The sequence below is a fragment of the Xenopus laevis genome, chromosome 1L (assembly GCF_017654675.1).
Source record: "Xenopus laevis strain J_2021 chromosome 1L, Xenopus_laevis_v10.1, whole genome shotgun sequence".
Lineage (NCBI taxonomy): Eukaryota > Metazoa > Chordata > Amphibia > Anura > Pipidae > Xenopus > Xenopus laevis.
The window spans coordinates 190,197,048-190,218,362 of NC_054371.1; positions in this window are offsets into that span (position 1 = coordinate 190,197,048).

A 21,315-nucleotide genomic window follows, 5' to 3' on the forward strand; every position below is an offset into this window, starting at 1 on the left:
AAACACCCGTTTTCTATCAAAAAAATACTTAGACTATCGAAGTATCAAATTCGATGGTCGAATTTCGAAGTTTTTTAACTTCGAAATTTGACCCTTAGTAAATGTGCCCCTTGCAATTACTGAAACTACAAACTGGAGAGCTGCTGAATAAAAAGATAAGTAACTCGAAAACCACAAATAATAAAACATTAAAACCAATGCATATTGTATCAGAATATCACTCTCTATATCATACTAAAGGTTAATTTAACGGTAAACAACCCCTTTAAAAGAATGAGACATTGTTTATGTCCATACAAATCACTACTATTTCATGAGGATTAGGACGCACTTAATTAGTGAGTTAATTACTGGGAAGTGGTGACAAGCAGGATACAGCATTTTAACCATTGTGATTCTCTCTGAGCCACTTTTGTGACCTGGTGTGCTCTAGCCCTGTTGGGAAAATTCACTAGGCGCCGAAGCGCCTAACGCTAGCGTCAATTCGCTAGCTTTGGGCATTTTCGTTACTTCGCAAATTCACTAACGAACGCTGGCGTAACTTCGCTAGTGTAACTTCGCACCCTTACGCCTGGCGAATTTGTGCAACGGACGTAACTACGCAAATTCACTAACGCGCGCATTGTTCTGAACGCTACCTTTTACGCTAGACTTCATTCACCACCTCAGACCAGGCGAAGCGCAATAGAGTAGATAGGGATTTCTTCAAAAAAAGTTCCAAAAAACGCTGGCGTTTTTTCTAAATTATGGGTGATAGGCTGAAAAAGATCGAAAAAAGTTTTGGGGCTCCCCTCCTTCCCCCTTACATTTCGTAACTCATGGCAACTTAACTATACAGTGGGCACATGTGTAGGGCAAAATAAAAAATTTATTTGATGTTTTGAAGGTTTCCCATGCATTTGTAGTGCTGCTACACATTCTTCCATTGAAATTTGAATTTGGCGCCGTATGCAAATTAACCATAGCTAGCGTAACTTCAAAGTTTTTTTTAAAGAGACAGTACTTCGATTATCGAATGGTCGAATATTCAAACGATTTTACTTCGAGTCAAAGTAAATTCGAAGTCGTAGTATCCTATTCGATGGTAGAAGTATTCAGAAAATTACTTTGAAATTTGAACTTTTTTAACTTAGTAAATCTGCCCCTCAATGGTTGGCCTCTGGTTCCTCAATCTTTTTTTTTTATTTCTCTAAGTTTTTTACAAAATTTTAAAAAAAAGGGAAAAGAACACTGCATCATCATACGAGTAGCAAAATAGTGATGTTATTACACAGTCCTAGACCTTTCCTCAAGCAACATTATTAGCACTTGTGATGGGCAACATAAAAAAGCTTACAGCTCCTTAATTCACCTGTAGGCCGAGTTAGTCTGCAGGTAACAATTGATCTTATGTGTCCCAGAGAGACCAGATATCATGGTAAGAATCTAAAGTGTCTTCAAGCCAAGCCATTAGATAAAAAATATTTTGTATATAATTAAGCCTCTGATGGACTGGATGGGAGAGTGATAGTGTAGCTGAGAGCCAGTTCAGAGCAATCACCCATTGATCAGCAGCAAATATTTGAGACAACAGTGGATTACCAGCACCTATAATATTTTTACAGGGAAGGCACAATAAAGTTGCTTCAGGTGCAGGCATAATTGAAACTTTCACTATAGTTTCGGTCAATTGAAATACTTGTGCCCAGATGTCAGGACATAGCCACCATGCCTGTAAATAGGTACCTGAGTCACGTCAACCTCTGAAGCACAAAGGAGAAGCTAAGGGGACCATGGAGTGTTTCCATTGAGGAGTAATGTACCATCTATATAAAACATTGTAGGCTGTTTCTTTAATACTGACATTTGGAGACACTTTATGTATAGCCTTCCATATTTTAGGCCATAGATCTTGGGCATCTTGGACACAATATCCATTGGGACATATACAGACACATAGAATGTGGAAGTTGTTCTATTTATAGGTTGTGGATCCATGAAATACAATTTGTTGCAATGAGCAGATGAAGACAAGTCTTTTATATGGGAAAAAGGTCCCCCCACTATTTGTCTTTAATGCCCTCTAATGTATGTTTAATAAATAAAACAGAGCTATTTAGAGAAAACTACAGTTTTTGCTTCCGCACAATGACCAGCACAGCAACATGAATGTGTTTCATGCTATTTGTCCAGATTTTTATGTTTTACAGAGTGCATAGGGGAAAATGCCATTTAAGAATTTGATCTCATCTGGCAGAACCCCTTGCATTCTTAGAAACAAAGCTCCTGAAAACAGTGAGCGGATGCAAAAGAAATCAAAAAGCACTTATCTCTTCCAAGCTAGCCAACAAATGGTTCCCAGCTTTTTAATATACTTATTTGTATAAAAAATAAATGTACTGTAGATATTTTTGAAACACAGGGCTTTTTTTTTTTTTAAACATAGGAGTAGAACTCAACCTGCACTATTGATGATTTCAGAGCATAGCCTTTTCAACATACAAGCATCCATTTAGTAAAGTGTGACAAAAAAAGTCTTGACTCAAAATTAACACTGAAAAAGTGACCAAGGCCATTTGCTTTACTTTGATTTCATTTTCTGGTGCACAACTTTGTTTTTACATATTATTCTAATTTACTAATGTCTAGCGGCTTTAAAAAAACACTTAACAATTGTCCAGTGGCCAGGATTGGATATAGCTAGTTATGAGTGAGATTTTTTGCCAGATATGGATTTGTGGCAAAATTCTTTATTTGGTGATCTCAAAATTTCAAAAAAATGATTTCTCAGCAATAATTTTCACCATGCTAAAATGTGTTGATAAGATGCCAAGAGACCTCAATTTATTTTTATTCTTTTATTTAAGAATAAACTTGCCGCGAAAAAATGTCCATGGACTGCAATGAATTGTGCATGGAAAAAGTTGCCATGAAAAACAGTTGACACGGAAAAATTTTTACATATAGAAAATTTTCCCATGCTTTAACAGGTCAGAGTCACTCACCACTAGATAGAGCTTGTTTTTTTTAATCTTGTTTTTTTAACATAATTGGACGGATATAGGTGCTGAATCCACCAAGGCAATCAATGTGCAGTTGCACGAAATGTGCATGGTTAGTAACTCTATCAAACGTAAACAATTTTGCAACGGAAATAGGATTGAGTAAATGGACACTCCATAATAAAATTTGGAGCAAGTATAGATCTACAGATTAGTAAACCCATTCATGCCTGTATTTATATATACCCTTTACAAGTGAATCAGGATGCAATTTGTTTCGTTGTAATTGACAGAAAAGAAACATATGAAGATATATCTATCCCATTCCAAATGCTGACAGATTAGTTAAGAGGGAAACGAAACGCACTGTGGGAGTTCGAAAACAATGGCATATGCTTCCATTATTTTATGAGAAACTCACATATGAGTGCACACTGAGGGGTCTGAATTAAAGTGTGATTAGCAGAATTGCTTTCCTCCTCTTTCTCATTGTTTTTTTTTAAATATTAATAATGGCAAGACAGAACAATGAGATGTTGTTATTTTTATCTCTTGATATGCAAAAAAAAAAAAAAAACAGAACAAAAAAAACCTCTGGAATGAATAACACAACAAAATTTGCAGTTCAATACCTACATATTTTAGTTTGTCCGACCCAATGGAGGTCTCTGCATTTAATAAAGTCCCCTTTCTGAAACCAAATCTTGATTCTGTTCATACTTCTTGTGCACATGAATGTGTTTAAAGTATATGATCAAATTACAAGTAATGAGTGACTTTTGACAGATACTTTGCAAACGCATCCTTCCTTCACAGATGTGATTAATCCATTGAAATGGAACAACTATTACTCGCTGTGTTGTTTGATTAACATAAATAAAATATAAAATCATAACAAAAGCAATCTTGCTTGATGTGCCTACATAAAAATACTGTACTAAGCATCTGGCGATCAGCAGGGAATTACAAACAAGAACAAAGGGAGGTAAAAAAAAAGAGTACTATTTTTTACATATGAAATAACGTTTTCTTAGAAAAGCTGAAGGATTTCAGTTTTTGAAAGGTAAGTAATTTTCAGCACAGTGCTTGCTGTGTAATGAAGTTAGGGCAGGGGGGCAGTTGATGGGAGGAGAACATTTCTTTCCAGTATTCTTGCTTTTGCAGAGAAAAGTTTAACAAAAGAGTGTATAACATGGAGGATCATTTTCTGAATTTGAACACTTTGGCTTTATTTACCGATCCAGATCAATCATAAATGGCCATACCAGCTGATCACAATCAAAATATGATGGAAAAATTGCCTTTTAGTACACATAGGGGCCAATTGAAGATTACTTGTGCCTTTTGGCATGAGCAGTCCTTAGGGAAACCCCACATGAGTTTACTAAACTTTGGCAATCTTTGTTTTTTTACTCAAATGGGCTTCTGAAAAAAAAGCAGACTTTAGTTAAACACTGTATAAATATTTTCCGCAAAGTCAATATTTGGTAGAGCCACCATTGGCTGCAATTACAGCTTAAAATACTTATTTCAGTTTTACAAATTGATCAGGAATGATTCGGACCACTCTTCCAGGCAGATTTCTTCCATATTGTTCAATGATGAATAATGCTTGTGAACCACAGTTTTCAAATACAGTCACAGATTCTCAGCCGCATATAGATTAGAGCTATGACTGGGCCATAGTAATCATGTAGTGAAAGGATACCTTGTGTCGCATACTTTCCAAAAGAATTCCTAAAGAATTTCCTTTACAGAAAGTGACATGAAATAGCTGTGAGTAAATAAACATTAAAATTATCAAAAGCAAGGCATTCATAATGATAATCTGTTGAGTGGGTGAGAGCCCCAAAACTTTCTAACTCACTGGAATGAAGGTTAGGATCATATGTGGTTCGTACACTGGGCACATTCCATCGCATCTGAAGATCTAGAATGTTCTTAGCTATGCTTGAAGTGTACAATGTATTACATTAAATTTATTGCAGTGGTCCTTTTAGTACTTAACTTGTGGCATGAGAACATTTATTTATGCTCATGTATCCTTGCTACCATTTGAAAGGAAAATCAGCATGCCTGATACAAATAATTATTATTAGAAATATGTTTATTAATTTGTTTACTATGACCTGCAATGTGAGCTCTGTTCTGCCATCTTCTGTTTCTTCCCTGTGCTGACTTGCATCTACCCAGGAGGGTGCAAAGAACAAGCAGAATATTGGTTTTTCAATCCACCTTCTACTTGTTCTTTGTGCTTTGTTTTTTATCCCCAATAGGACCTTGGGGCGAAATTGTGCAGTCTTGACCAATATAATACCTTCCCCTATTGGTCAAAAGACTTCTAATTGTACCCAGGAGGGTGGTCATGCACAGTAGAGTAAAATTTGAAAATGTACTGTATTTCATAATCACAGTGTCCAGGGCTCTGAAGACACAAAACATAGTGGTGTGGTGCTCCTAGGCATAAACCCCATGCCCAGAGCTCATGATTAGTGATTGTATTCACTGGGGAGTGTCTAACTTATTCACAGCTGGGTCAAATTGTTGCTATGGGTGACTTCAATTATCCAGACATTGACTGGGGTAATGGGGTTGCTAAGACATAAAAAGCAAGAAGGTTTGTAAATATGCTGAATGACAACTTTTTATTCCAGCTCATTCAAGAACCTACTAGGAATAAGTCTCTTTTGGACCTTGTAATAACTAATAATACTGAACCCATCTCTAGCATTTGTGTGGGTGAGCATTTAGGGAATAGTGATCATAACATGGTCTCCTTTGAGATTCTGTTGCAGAAGCAATTCTATAAGGGAGTAACTAAAACACTAAATTTCAGACATGCAAACTTTGACAGTATAAGGGCATCTCTGCAACATATTAGGTGGGAAATGCTTTTCACAGGGTTAAACACAGAACAAAAATGGGAAGTCTTTAAAATGCTGTTTAATAAATAAACATTTCAGTATATTCCCCTTGTAAGCAAGGAAATTCAAAAGAGACTACAACATGTTAAGATAAATAAAGGTCTAGGGCCAGATGGTATTCATCCCAGGGTACTTAGCATGCTTAGCTCTGTGATTGCCAAACCTCTTTACTTAATTTTTAAGGATTCTTTGAGGTCTGGCATAGTGCTCAGAGACTGGTAAATTGCTAATGTGGTGCCGCTAGTCAAAAAGGGATCCCGTACTCAGCCTCAAAACTATAGGCCAGTTAGTCTGACATCAGTGGTAGGAAAGCTTTTCAAAGGGTTAATAAAGGATAATATATTGGACTTCATAGCAAATTATAATAATATGAGTTTGTGCCAGCATGGTTTTATGCGTAATAGATCTTGCCAGACTAACTTAATTTCTTTTTATGAGAAGGTAAGTAGGGACCTCAATTCTGGGATGGCAGTGGATGTGATTTACTTAGACTTTGCTAAAGCATTTGATACAGTGCCACACAGAAGGTTACTGGTTAAATTAAGGAATGTTGGCCTGGAACATAATATTTGTACCTGGATAGAGAACTGGCTAAAAGATAGACTACAAAGAGTGGTGGTAAATGGAACATTTTCTAATTGGACCAGTGTTGTTAGTGGAGTACCGCAGGGCTCTGTACTAGGTCCCTTGCTTTTCAACTTGTTTATTAGTGATCTTATTAGTGACCTGGAGGTGGGCATTGAAAGTACTGTTTCTATTTTTGCAGATGATACTAAATTGCAGAACTATAGGTTCCATGCAGGATGCTGCCACTTTGCAGAGTGATTTGACTAAGTTGGGAAACTGGGCAACAGACTGGAAAATGAGGTTCAATGTAGATAAATTCAAGGTTATGCACTTTGACAAAAATAATATAAATGCAAGTTATACACTAAATGGCAGTGTGTTGGGAGTTTCTTTAAATGAGAAGGATCTAGTGTTTTTTTTGTAAATAACAAGTTGTCTAATTCTGGGCAGTGTCATTCTGTGGCTAAAAGCAAATAAAGTTCTGTCTTGCATAAAAAAGGGCATTAACTGAAGGGATGAAAACGTAATTATGCCTCTTTATAGGTCCCTGGTGAGGCCTCGTCTGGAGTATGCAGTGCAGTTTTGGACTCCAGTCCTTAAGAGGGATATAAATGAGCTGGAGAGAGTGCAGAGACGTGCAACTAAATTGGTTAGAGGGATGGAAGACTTAAATTATGTGGGTAGACTGTCAAGGTTGGGGTTGTTTTCTCTGGAAAAAAGGCGCTTGCGAGGGGACATGATTACACTTTACAAGTACATTAGAGGACATTATAGACAAATAGCAGGGGACCTTTTTACCCATAAAAAGGATCACTGTACCAGAGGCCACCCCTTTAGACTAGAAGAAAAGAACTTTCATTTGAAGCAACGTAGGTGGTTTTTTACAGTGATGTCAGTGAGGTAACAGAATGCACTGCCGGGTGATGTTGTGATAGCTGATTCAGTTAATGCCTTTAAGAATGACTTGGATGATTTCTTGGATAGACATAATATCAAAGGCTATTGTGATACTAAACTCTATAGTTAGTATAGATATGGGTATAAAGAATTTATCGGGGAGGGGTGTGTGTATGGATGCTGGGTTTTCATTTGGAGGGGTTGAACTTGATGGACTTTGTCTTTTTTTCAACCCAATTTAACTATGTAACAATGTAACTATGTAACTGATTGGTTCCCCCAGTCAAGTCAACTTGCTTGACCTTTAAGCCATTCAAATTCTACTAACAAAATATACTATATATAAATTATGGTTATGCCCAAAGTTATAAAATGCACAGCTATTGTACAATGTGTAACTACAGTATATGCCAAATTAGTCATATTATTTTGCAGATGTCCTAAACAATAAAAATTAAGGACTTAATCATTCTTTTAGATTACTACATTCACCTTACGTGTGTCATTTGAAATAAAAGAATGTAGAACCATCGAGATGACTCTGTTTATGTCATTGTACCTTGACTAGAGGACACTAGTCTCCAAACATTGCAGTGGGTAATCCGTAGCAACATAAACATAGCATTATGCATACTTAAACATTAACAAACAGTCACCTTGCTAGAAATTTCCATTTTCTCTATGAATTGTCCACACAGATCAGCATTGTTAATCCTTTTTATCATCCTGTGGATTTGGGGTTTATGAATTAGAAAATAATTAATCTGGCAAGATCTCAACATGATAATGTATTTTAATTATTATACTTTATTTAGGTTGGTACATTGCTTAAATTATTATGTTATTCATTTCTTCATCCAACAGTAAACTTCAGTTTAATAAACCTGTACCTTTAAGCAGAGCATTGTGTGATCTACTGTTCCTTTAACCAAAGAATTGTGTGAACATTGTGTGACCTTGTCACAGTCCATATGTTGCATTTTTCTATGAGTAGCTGGAAGCTGTAGTTTGCAATATTTAGAACGCTAAGGATTTCTCTGTCCCTTTTCAATATACAGCAGTAACAGGTGTATTGTTTAATCTTCTAGCAGAAGGTCAATACTAGAACATGGGTTAGAATGAGCATTGGGGAATTATTTCTCTGTTTGTGTAAAAATGCTTAACGCTCCGTCCCTTTTACAAATGCAGCTCTCAGAATGGGAATTTCTCTGTAAGGAAGGAGATGTTTAAAGGAGAAGGAAAGGTTAAAACTAAGTACGTTTATCAGAAGGTTTATATAAACAAGCCAGTAAACCCTCAAAGTAATGCTGCTTTTAGTCTTTTGTCAAAAGAAACACAACATTTCTTTCTTTCTATTGAGTACACTCTGTATCAGACTTCGTTCTTTCAGCATAAACTTCCAGGGCACAGGCTTGAGCATGCTCAGTTTGCTCCTCTCTCCCTTCTGTTCTCCCATCCCTGCTTTAATCTGAGCACAGAGCTATGAGTGAGCTGAGAGAGACTCGGCAGGAAGTGATGGCACACCAAGCTAATACTGCAGATGCTGTCCTAAACAGAGAGAACTTCTAGAGCTATTTATTCAGGCATGGTAAAATATTCTACAAATACCTGTAAATATAGCATTCTAACTTGCAATATTGTGACTAACTATTGGCAATAACTGCCTCAGTAGCTTTCCTTCTCCTTCAAGGCAGTGGCCAGCAGGGAGATTTGTCGCCCGCGATTAGTTATTGATGACTGTGAGCGACAAATATCCCAAAAAATTTTCTCCTTTGGAAATAACTGAAATTGATGGCGGTACATTTGCCTGAAGTTTCTTCCAGAGGAAACTTTGGGCAACTTTGCAATATGTTAGTTTGGGTAAATCTTTCCATTGGCCACTGTCCTTCAAGATTCAATTCACTAGTATCTCATATTATTGGTTATCAGAAGTTCAAAGTCATAATACCAATATTAATAATTCACCTCAGATAAAGTATCATTGGGGTGCATAAATGTCCCTAATATTATCTTGTTAGATTCATTGGATGCAGGTGACTTGGCTGAGCAAGTTGGTTGAAGTATGACTCAGTGGTTGTAAAAGAATGTATCCCCTTCCATACATGGAATGCGCGGCTGACAAACATGGGGCAAGATAATATGAACTGATCAAGAGAACAATCATTTCAGAGAAACGGAGGTACTCAAAGCTGCTGCATTTCTGATGGAGGGGAAAGGTGGAAAGCTTTAATAGCAGTAAGCAAGAAGCTTCAGTAGTCTTAGCAAGATAAGACAAGAGCGTGCACAAGTGTTTTAGAAGAGGCTAACAACAGAAAGGTTGGATTTTAGCAAAATTACAGGGGAGAAAATGACATTGTCCTTTGGCACAACCCAAAACGGCTGAGCTAGATTGAGATGGAAAGAAATAATAATTTGATTTCGGATGTACCGATTTGTCATCGGGGAAAAGTTACTGATGAGGTGATTGATTTTGCTTATTTTGGAGCAAGTAGGTACGGAAAAATTGAAGCCTCTTTCACATACAGATAAAAAAGAAAACTGCAAAAGTGATTGCAGTTCCCCAAAGAAATTGAAAGTAACATAAAATTAAAAGAAAAGTAATAGCAAAAAATGAAAGTGTTTTAAAGTCATTTATATATAATAAACTGTTGCCCTGCACTGGTAAGCAAGTTTTGTGTTTGCTTTAGAATTGAAACACCACTATAGTTTATATAAACAAGCTGCTGTGTAGCCAATGAAAAAGGAGAAAAGGCACAGGTTACCTATCAGATAACAGATAAGCTCTGTAATAATTATTAGACTTAGCAGAATAAAAACAATGATAATTAGTTGTGGTCAGAGGGATAAGATGACTATCACATTAGTGACAAAATACAAATTGACCACTAGACCTGAAAGGATAGTATGTAAAGTGTAAATATAAATACAGATAAAGGATCTCTTATCTGAAAACCTGTCAATTTTAAGCAAATAATTCAATTTTTCCCTTGTACTTGATGGTAACTAAGCTGCATGATTTCATATTAATGGTAACATAATCCTATTGGGTTTATTTAAGGGTTTATTTATTAAAGGTTGAGTTTTGTTTACCCAAAAAAACTTGAGTAGTTTCAGTAAAAGCAAAGAAATTTTTCAGGATAAATTTTTTTTCCAGATTTATTATGCGCTAAAACTGCAAAAAGCCCAAATCCGAAAATACTCCAGTTAAAAACCTGTCGAGGCCATGTAGAAGTCAATGGCAGAGGTCCCTTGAACCATTTGAAGATGTTTTCAGCCTTTATGATTTTCGGGTTTTTTTGGGTGGTTTGAGTTTGAAAACTTGATCAATTTTGTGGTATTCAAGGTTTTTGCCAATAACTCGATCAGTTTGAGTATTGCATTCAATCAAGTTTTTTACATTATGTTTTTTTCATAAATAAGTAAAGATTCGAGTTGTGAGTTTATTCGAGGTAGAAAAAAACCTCAAAAAATCGACCTTTGATAGATAATTCCCTTAATGGTTAAATGAGCAATATAAATATGAAATTATGAAAAGATCCTTTATCTGGAAAACACTATGCCCCAAGTATTTTGGATATTAGATCCTATACCTGTTATAGTATGGATTTCATGCAACATCCTTTGCACTTATACTAAAGCTGGCAGTCACTAGAAAGAACAAAACGGTGGGCAGTAAAAAGGTATCTGGCACTGTAAACTAAATGAATAAAGGTATTTGTGTTAATTTATACAGACAAGCCTGAATAACTATTTTATCTATTCATTAAATTATTGTAGCTTGAATTTTTATTGCTAAAATAAAGATGCATTTTGTATTAATTGAGATTCCATTATGTTCTATTTTTATTACTATGGTCTACAATAAATATTAATGAAGAAAAATACTGAACCAAGATTTCAACCTTTTTTGAATAAATACATTCGCTGATTAGCACATTTATTGCTGGTCCACTGTAAATGCAATCATGCAGAATTTGCTCTTATACATACGTTCCAGTACACTTTTAAAAACGAATTTGAAACTAGTTGTATTAAGGGTATGGGATTTGTTATCCGAAAGCTCAGAATGATGGCAAGGTCGTCTCCTACAGACTGTTTACAAATCTTTTCCTCTTTTTCTGCAATAATAAAACAGTAATTGTACTTGACCCTAAGTAACATACAATTAATCCTTACTGGAGGCAAAACGGTTCTATTGGGTTTATTTAATGTTTAAATTATTTTTTTAGTAGCCTTAAAGTATGGAGATCCAAATTACAGAAAGACCCCTTATCTGGAAAATCCCAGGCCCCAAGCATTCCGGAAAACTGGTCCTATTCCTGTACTGTATTTCTTTTTTTTGTAAATTTACAATTGAATAAATTGTAAAGTAAAGTAAATGCATCCTAATTGAAGGTCAGATGTGAATAACAAAGACATAGCAAACCAAAATGTCCATTACCCTATTTTTCTTTTCACATAAAATACCAGTGTTGCGCTCCAGAAAGGTTATAATCAGGATTTATAACTTAACTGTGTGGTTTCTGTTCTTGTGATTTTACATGTCCTGTCTAAATATAACCTAGCAGCGGTACTGGTATGTGATCCCTTATCTGGAAACACATTATCCAGAAAGCTCAGAATTACTGGAAGATCATCTCTCGTAGACTCCATTTTTATCAAATAATTCTAATTTTCCTTTTTCTCTTTAGCAATAAAACAGAACCTTGTGCTTTATGGTAACTTAGCTATTAATCCATATTGGTGGAAAAAATCCTATTGATTGTATTTCATGTTTATAATATTTTTTAGCAGACTTATTTATCAAACATCGAATATTATACCTCAAATGAACTAGAATGAACTCAAATTAACTCACAACTCAAATGGTATATTTTTTAAGAAACCCGAAAACTCAAATTAATAGTGTTTTCTTTGGGAAAAATTAGAATCTCTTGAATTATTCAGGTTTCAGGCAAAACCCTCTGAAAAATTTGAATATCATGAAGGCTATTAACATCTTCAAATGGTTCAAGGGACCCCTGCCATTGACTTCTACATGACCTCGACAGGTTTTAGAAGGTGTGTTTTCAGATTCTAGCTATTTCCATGGTTGGGGTAAACTAAAACTTGAAATATTCAAGTTTTTTATTAAAAACTCGAAAAACTTTTTGAACAAAAAAATCAACTCGAAAAAACTTGAATTTTCATGGAAAACACAACTCTAACCTTAACAAATAACCTTTTTCTCTTTAGCAATAAAACAGAACCTTGTGCTTTATGGTAACTTAGCTATTAATCCATATTGGTGGAAAAAATCCTATTGATTGTATTTCATGTTTATAATATTTTTTAGCAGACTTATTTATCAAACATCGAATATTATACCTCAAATGAACTAGAATGAACTCAAATTAACTCACAACTCAAATGGTATATTTTTTAAGAAACCCGAAAACTCAAATTAATAGTGTTTTCTTTGGGAAAAATTAGAATCTCTTGAATTATTCAGGTTTCAGGCAAAACCCTCTGAAAAATTTGAATATCATGAAGGCTATTAACATCTTCAAATGGTTCAAGGGACCCCTGCCATTGACTTCTACATGACCTCGACAGGTTTTAGAAGGTGTGTTTTCAGATTCTAGCTATTTCCATGGTTGGGGTAAACTAAAACTTGAAATATTCAAGTTTTTTATTAAAAACTCGAAAAACTTTTTGAACAAAAAAATCAACTCGAAAAAACTTGAATTTTCATGGAAAACACAACTCTAACCTTAACAAATAACCTTTTTCTCTTTAGCAATAAAACAGAACCTTGTGCTTTATGGTAACTTAGCTATTAATCCATATTGGTGGAAAAAATCCTATTGATTGTATTTCATGTTTATAATATTTTTTAGCAGACTTATTTATCAAACGTCGAATATTATACCTCAAATGAACTAGAATGAACTCAAATTAACTCACAACTCAAATGGTATATTTTTTAAGAAACAATTGAATTATTCAGGTTTCAGGCAAAACCCTCTGAAAAATTTGAATATCATGAAGGCTATTAACATCTTCAAATGGTTCAAGGGACCCCTGCCATTGACTTCTACATGACCTCGACAGGTTTTAGAAGGTGTGTTTTCAGATTCTAGCTATTTCCATGGTTGGGGTAAAATAAAACTTGAAATATTCAAGTTTTTTATTAAAAACTCGAAAAACTTTTTGAACAAAAAAATCAACTCGAAAAAACTTGAATTTTCATGGAAAACACAACTCTAACCTTAACAAATAACCCCCTTAAGGTATGGAGATTCAAATTTCAGAAAGATCCCTTATCCCAGGTCCCAAGTATTGTGAACAATTAGGGGCACATTTATCTAGGGTCGAATATCGAGGGTTAATTAACCCTCGATATTCAACCGTTGAAGTAAAATCGCTCGACTTCGAATATCGAAGTCAAAGGATTTACTGCTATTCCTACGATCGAACGATTTTACTCCATCGATCGAAGGATATTCCTTCGATCAGAAAATTGTTAGGAAGCCTATGGGGACCTTCCCCATAGGCTTACATTGGCCTCGGTAGGTTTTAGGTGGCGAAGTAGGGGGTCGAAGAAATTTTTAAAGCGACAGTACTTCAACTATCGAATGGTCGAACGATTTTTAGTTCGAATCGTTCGATTTTGAAGTCAAAGGTCGTAGTCGAAGGTCGAAGTAGCCCATTCGATGGTCGAAGTAGCCAAAAAAAACATTCGAAATTCAAACTATTTTTCCTCTATTCCTTCACTCTAGCTAAGTAAATGGGCCCCTTAGTGATGGGTGAATTTGTGGCGTTTTGGTTCGCTGAAAAATTAGTGAATTTCTAGTGAAATTCACGAAATGGCAAAAAATTTGCGAACGGCTCCAGCTTCTCCTTTTTGACGACAGCGTCCGTTTTTTTTACGCCGTCGTCCATTTTTCTTTGAATTTATTAGCCGGTGGCAAATCACGAATAAATTCGCCCATCAGTATGAATAATCGATCCAATAACTCTAATATAAAAATATTCCAGAAGTCGCAACAAAGAAGAAAAAGATTTACAGGCAATACATGAATTCTTAACACATTGAGGATTATCAAGCTAAATACATCATTGCAAAAAACACATGGGTAATATTTGCACAAATTGTAAATTGTGGGTTTCGTGTCCAAATAAGTAGCTATCAACATCACTGCAGCATGTCAGCATTCTTATAATTGTAATCTACTATGCCCCCCTGTGTAACAAATATAATTATCTTAACAGCTTCCCTACTCAAGCTCTATGCATTTCCATTACAAAGTCAGCATCTTTTAATTAGCATGATGTAATAAATTAGCAGTTTTAAAGTCTGTTGAAAAGTCCCCGTTTTCTCATTTTCTTAATCCTCCGCTGTATCTGAAATAATCCATTCAGTGAACTTTTGTGAAAAACAAGTGCCGATAATTGTTTGCATTATTGCAACCCAACAGCATATAAGCACCATTATTGTGCGTTCATTTTTGCATTACTCCTGCTTAACTGCATTTAAACACTGCCGTAACCAGAGCTCAGAATCGCTTTGTCACAAAATCAAGTGTATGGAGATGGCAGGCAATGCAGTATTAAAAAAAACAAACACAGCTGTATTAGAATATATATTTCCCTATAAATGTATGTGCTCCATATACTGCAGGAAGAACACACCCGATTTACACTACAACTACACGACAACAGATGCTATTCTCGTGTGGACAGGTTTTTCACGTGATCAACAAACCTTAAAATCAAACAGAGATTTTTCAGAAATCACACATATATGACACATGGAGATTTCTTTGCTTGCAATGCAAACCTGCGGTTCCTAAAATATAAACAATCCTTATGTACAATGGACACACACGCACCCTCAGTTCTCTTCTGTGCTTCTAGTCTATTGCCCAAAATTGATTCTTTACGTACTTAATTTAGGTTGAAAAAAGACAAAAGTCTATTAACTATGAAAGGATTCATTTGCATGTCTCCAATGAGGGTTAAAGTATGGGGATTCAAGAGTTAACTGTCTGAGTGTCCTCTATAGGGGCTGTCACTGATGGTGATGAGCAAAACTGACCCAATTCACCTTTCAGATAAATTTGCATCATTTCCGCAAATGCATTGGAGTCAGTTTTTAACACATATTTATATTGCACAGAATGCACTGGCGTCAACAGGTGCTTTTCCTCAATTGAAAAATACTTGTTTTTCCCCCACAGAAACAAAATGCATGATAAATGATTCACAAAAATTTACTGCAAATCTGTTATCATGCTAAACATTTACTAACCCCTAGTAACTGCATTTACATGGACTTCTACAGGGTTAGTCCCCGTAAAAGTGACTTGAGTCACTTTTCACACACAAAACAAGTAGAAACACCCGTGTGTAAGAACCCTAATATTTGGCCATGCCTTGTTTAGTTAAAAGTGGAGCTGACTTACAATTTATAAATATGGACTACTGTATTCATTCAGAAAAAAATATTAGTGTATTTGGGACAACATGTGCAGTACAAATCATTCTCTTAGCATGGCTTATGACAATAGACTTTTTTTATGATGCCAGCATGTTGCTGATTTTAATTGTCTCATTTCACAGATGAACTACATTGTTGCTCTCCTTTTGCAGTAATTGATGATATGTAACAGTAGAGAGTTCTGACACGCAGAATACAAAACAGTATTATGGCAAATTATCATGTCAATGTATTCTCTAAGGTTCTCTCGGATCAATGATTCATTGAGTGTTTAGCAGAAAGCTGCAGTGTAATAACCATTGATTGGCCTCACCTATTTTACTTTCTTTTGCAAATTAGATATATTTTTCTTTTATCATGCATGCACACTATAAATTCAAGATAAAGTTAAACAGTTTTAATTTTTTTAATTTGTTACCTGGTTAAGGTTGCCACCTGCCCAGTATTTCCTCCAGCTCTAGACTTCTCTTCAAAACCTAGATCTGCCTTTCCCCAGCCAAGACTGTCCATTTCCCTGCCCACTTTCTGGCCCCATCTACCCTTTCCCATCCAAGTCACTCATTTCACTGCCCTGATACATCACATCCCCATCCTTGAATGACATTACGACTCACCCCTCAACCCAAAGGCTGGTATTGGGGGGAAAAAAAGATGGCAACCCCAGGGCCGCTCCGGCCATGAGGCAAGGTGAGAATCTTGCCTCAGGTGGCACGGAACAGCCAGTTACCAGGGGCGGCAACTGGTAACTTTAAAGGAATAGTTCAACGTGAAAATAAAAACTGGGTAAATAGATATATATATATATATATATATATAAAGGCTGGAGTGAACAGTTGTCTAATAAAACAGCCAGAATCCAACTTCCTGCTTTTCAGCTCTATAACTCTGAGTTAGTCAGCGACTTGAAGGGGGGCCACATGGTACATTTCTGTTCAGTGAGTTTGTAATTGATCCTCAGCATTCAGTTCAGATTCAAAAGCAACAGGGCCATGTGCCCCCCCCCCCTCAAGTCTCTGATTGGTTACTGTCTGGTAACCAGGGTAACCAGTCAGTGTAAACCAAGAGAGCTGAAAAGCAGGAAGTAGTGTTCTGACTGACATGTTATACGTCAAATCACTCCAGCCTTTATACATTACATTTTTGGCTAATTAACTATATTAGAAACATTATTTATTTTGCACAGCAGATCTATTTACCCAGTTTTTATTTTTACACTGAACAATGGGCTGAATTTTAGTTTGGCTGTTTTAGTGCAGCGTGGGCAATAGTGCTCGAAGCACTAGCGATGCGGCCCCTCCTCGACCCGCTACAAGGGCAGCAGCCCCTGAAACGTGCCTGGGTAACCCTTTACCTAGTCAATTAGCCAAAAGCATAAATAAAAGATCAATAGATTAAGGGCTGGTGTGTATTTCAGAGTCAGGGTGCTAAAAAGTGTTTAGATCTGTAATTCTATTTTAACAGTAATTCAAAAGCTTCTTTTGGGTGTAGGTTTGAAGGCATCATCAATACCATCAGCAATGTTTTACAGGGGTTGAAATTTAGTGAAGGTGGCCATAGAGTAGGCAGCCATTCAATTTATCTATCTGATCAACCCACCAATAGGAATATATAGCTCAAACAAACAGAAAGGGGCACATTTACTTAGGGTTGAATATCAAGGGCTAATAGGCTAACATTGAGGTTCGGTAGGTTTTAGATGGCGAAGTAGGGGGTCGAAGTTTTTTTTAGTTTGAATCGTTCGATTCGAAGTCGTAGTCGAAGATCCAAGTAGCCAATTGGATGGTCGAAGTAGCCAAAAAAACATTCGAAATTCAAAGTATTTTTTATTCTATTCCTTCACTCAAGCTAAGTAAATGTGCCCCAAAGTGTCTTATCTGATCTGTCCATTTGAACCATGCATCCACCAACAAGGTGTAGCCGCAGATGTATTTTAGATTGGACAAAACATCGGCAAAATAATACAATTGCTGTAACACTGCCGAACTGAATTGTGTGATCAAAATTGGCCAACCTGCCTAGACACTTGTAACAGGGCCATCCATGGCTTATTTACTCTAGAGAGAGATGGGCTGAGTCAGCAGTGGATAGAATAAATGCCCATAGCGGAGGATCCCCCTAGAGGAGGGTGATAACATAATTTACCCAGGATTCCTCCGTGGGGTAGGAACCCAAAATGTAACTTGCATGCCTCCCGTAAAGCAAAAAACCTGCTAGAATCCCCCATAAATTTTTCAGGGAATGGACACTTGGGTTCTACTGCATAATTACCCAGGAGGGGAGCTGGAACATGAATGCCTGGAGAGGTGGGAGCAACTGGTTGCTGCTGAATAACATTCAGTATTGCAGCCAATTGTTGGAGACATTAAACAACTTGTTCCTGCTTGGATTCTTGTTCCCCAACACGTTGGAGGAGATTTGTCAGGGTTGCTTTTTTGCAAGCAGAGGAAGCAGCTGCTCCTTCAGCGTTCATGTCGGGCCCAGTATAATGTACATATGGTATTCCAAAACCCTGAGTAAACCCTAAAGTCCCATTCTCGGCTCACACTTCTGCCTATAGTACAAGGCAGGGCGCCTCCACTACTGCTGCTAGGACTCAACACGAGAGGACCAAGGGGGAAGCTATATAACTGGAATGGAGAACAGGGAGCGTGGTCAAGGGACAGGCCGGGTCAATACCAAACAGACAATACCGTACCGAATCAGGAAGCTGAAGCGTAGTCGAGGTCATGGGCCAAGGTCAAACACAGATCAGATGCACAGCACCAAATCAGTTTTCAAAGAATAGTCAAACACATGCAGGGGTCAGTTCATGCAGACTATTGGCAAGGTCAGGCAGTGGTCAATAACAGGATCAGACAATATATCTCACATAGGAACTATGAAACATAGACCTATATTGGGCAATGGCTTACAATGGCTTGGGCCTGGTCTTAGCAAGGTTTAGCTTTCCTACTAGTCTTGCTCTGAGATTTGTCCTGGTTTTAGATGTTATTTTTTAATTTAAAAATACTATCAAAATTTGACAAGCATGCGGGTGTGACATCATAGCCATGCCTCCAGTGCTGCCAAGCATACACAATTGTGACCGGCCTCCCAACATGACCAACATCACAGCTCCACTCTTCAATGTCACTGACCGGCCCCTCTGTCCAGATTTTGATGGCATAGGCAGCAAGCCTATCTGAACTATTTTCGTTTTATTTCATTACACACGGATGACCAGCTTTAGTCAGTAACTTTTTTCCAGTAATTTCCTTTCAAATGTAATTAGTGCACATTGTTAGGCTTAGGGAGAACGCTGTGAAGTAATGCTATAATCTGCTTTATTTCTTTATATTTATTAAATAGAAGAGTCAGTGGTCTGGTGACACTAGGCAGCCCTTCTCTATCCTTGACTAACAGTGTTTATATTACTGTCACAGCATATTTACAAAGTGACATTACTCCGTTTTTTTTACAAATGGTTAATAAGGTAAATTAGACTAATGCCTATTTGTATTCCGTAGTTGGCAGAGTCTGTGCACTGAATATATTAATAGGATTAACATAGGCAATTTGTACTTGCAGAAGTCAGAAAAGTGTGACTTTTTGAAAAAGAAGTATAAAAAAAAGAACTGTTCAAATTAAAATTAGCAAATCAAACAATTCTTTGCAGCCAAGTGCATGACACAGTGTTTTAACTGATTTTTACTAGTGATTAAATGTTTTCATTGCCACTAGCTATAGCGAATAAAAAAAAAAAAAAAGCTTTTTTGTGAATTTGTAGCTTCCCCAGACCAGCAGGAGGTGTTGGATAATTTTACTCGCTGGAGAGTTTGCAACAGATCAGTGCATCTCCCTCGCTGTATTAAATTGCTTGTGGATTGATTTCCTAGTTTTGATTTTGTGCTCTGGCAACATATATTACTTGAATGCCAATCAAGGGCTCTGAGATGTTTAGTTCTGTATATAACTGTTGAATAACTATTCAATATACATTGCATTAAATTGAAAATGTTTCTCCCTGGAGACTGGAGGCCAATATAGGAACATTCATAGAAAATCTTTGAGATTTTTTAATATAAATAAAGTCTGCTATATTGTGGCAGGGGGAAAACTAATAGTACAGAGGTTTTTAAAACAACAGTTCTTAAAATACCAGTATTACGAACAAAATAGAGCAGATTTACTAAAGGGGAGAAGTGGCCGTCGCTAGCGAAAACTTGCCAGAAATCTTATCTGCAGGAACATCGCTAATTTACTAACAGGCATAAACAAAATTCGCCAGTGAAAGAGACCATAACTAGCGCAGTTTCACCCTATAATTTTCACTCAGGCGAATGATCATTACTCCTCAAAACTCACTAAAGTGTGAATTTTACAGAATGTTACCGCTTTCACTACAGTTTCCTTCACCACCTTAGACCTGGCAACTGGTAAGATGAAGCTGCATCCTCCTCAATCTTATGTCCGTGACATTATATCCTGTATGGCGGAAAGTCATAAAAGTTGTAAAAAACGCTGGCGTTTTTTCATATTTCAAAGTAGGATTGCCTTCAAAAGTTCTAGTAATGGTAGAGAATTTTCGTCTGGCAAAGTGGCGCGAAGTGTGGTGGATTGTTAGCTAACGAAAATTCGCCCTTTAGTGAGTTTGCCCCAAAGTCTTACTAAAGATGTCATCTTTATTTTTCCAATGACTAACCAACAGATTGATTGTGGGGATCAGAATAAGTTAGGTAGAATTAAATCTGGAAGATGCTTGTGAGCTAAATTGATGGCTTGACCATTGACATTGTCCCATATCAATAGCTAGGGAGAGCCATGGCAACATCATCATCAGAGTATCACTCAATAGCAGGGATTAGTAAAGAGCCCCATTTTAAATTTACTGAAAATTTAGCAATACTGTAGAAAAATTCACCAAAAAAATCAGTGGTCTTTTTTTCACTGTATTTTTTTCTTGCACCAAACACATTGTTTTCCTTGTGTGCGCAAAAATGCATGGTGAAATGCTAGAAGTTTTTAACATTTCAAAAATGACATATTATTATGTACAGGCCTTCTACACACGTTCTGAACATCCCTTGCAAAACCTACCCACAAAACTTGACTATTATTTATTAAAAGCCACTGGCCTAGCTGTTTCTCGGGAACATGTTTGACAATACCAAAAAACTCAAGAAGAGGGTTTCCCCAAATATTAGAGAAGAACGTATGAATTAATTGACAAATTCATGATTCATCTGCAAAACTTGAATGCCAATTGTATTGGAAGCAACTTTGACCTCTTTGTATAATCTTGGATATTTGACTACGGGTCATATTTACTAAAGTGTGATTTTTTTTCCTTGTCTAACGTCACTGAAGTTCACCTCAATTTGGTGGATGTATTTTCACAACACACCTCACATTTACTAAAAAAATCATAAGCATGCGGTTAAGAGAGAAATGTGGCAAATTCCCTGAGAAAGCAGTGATTTCCTCA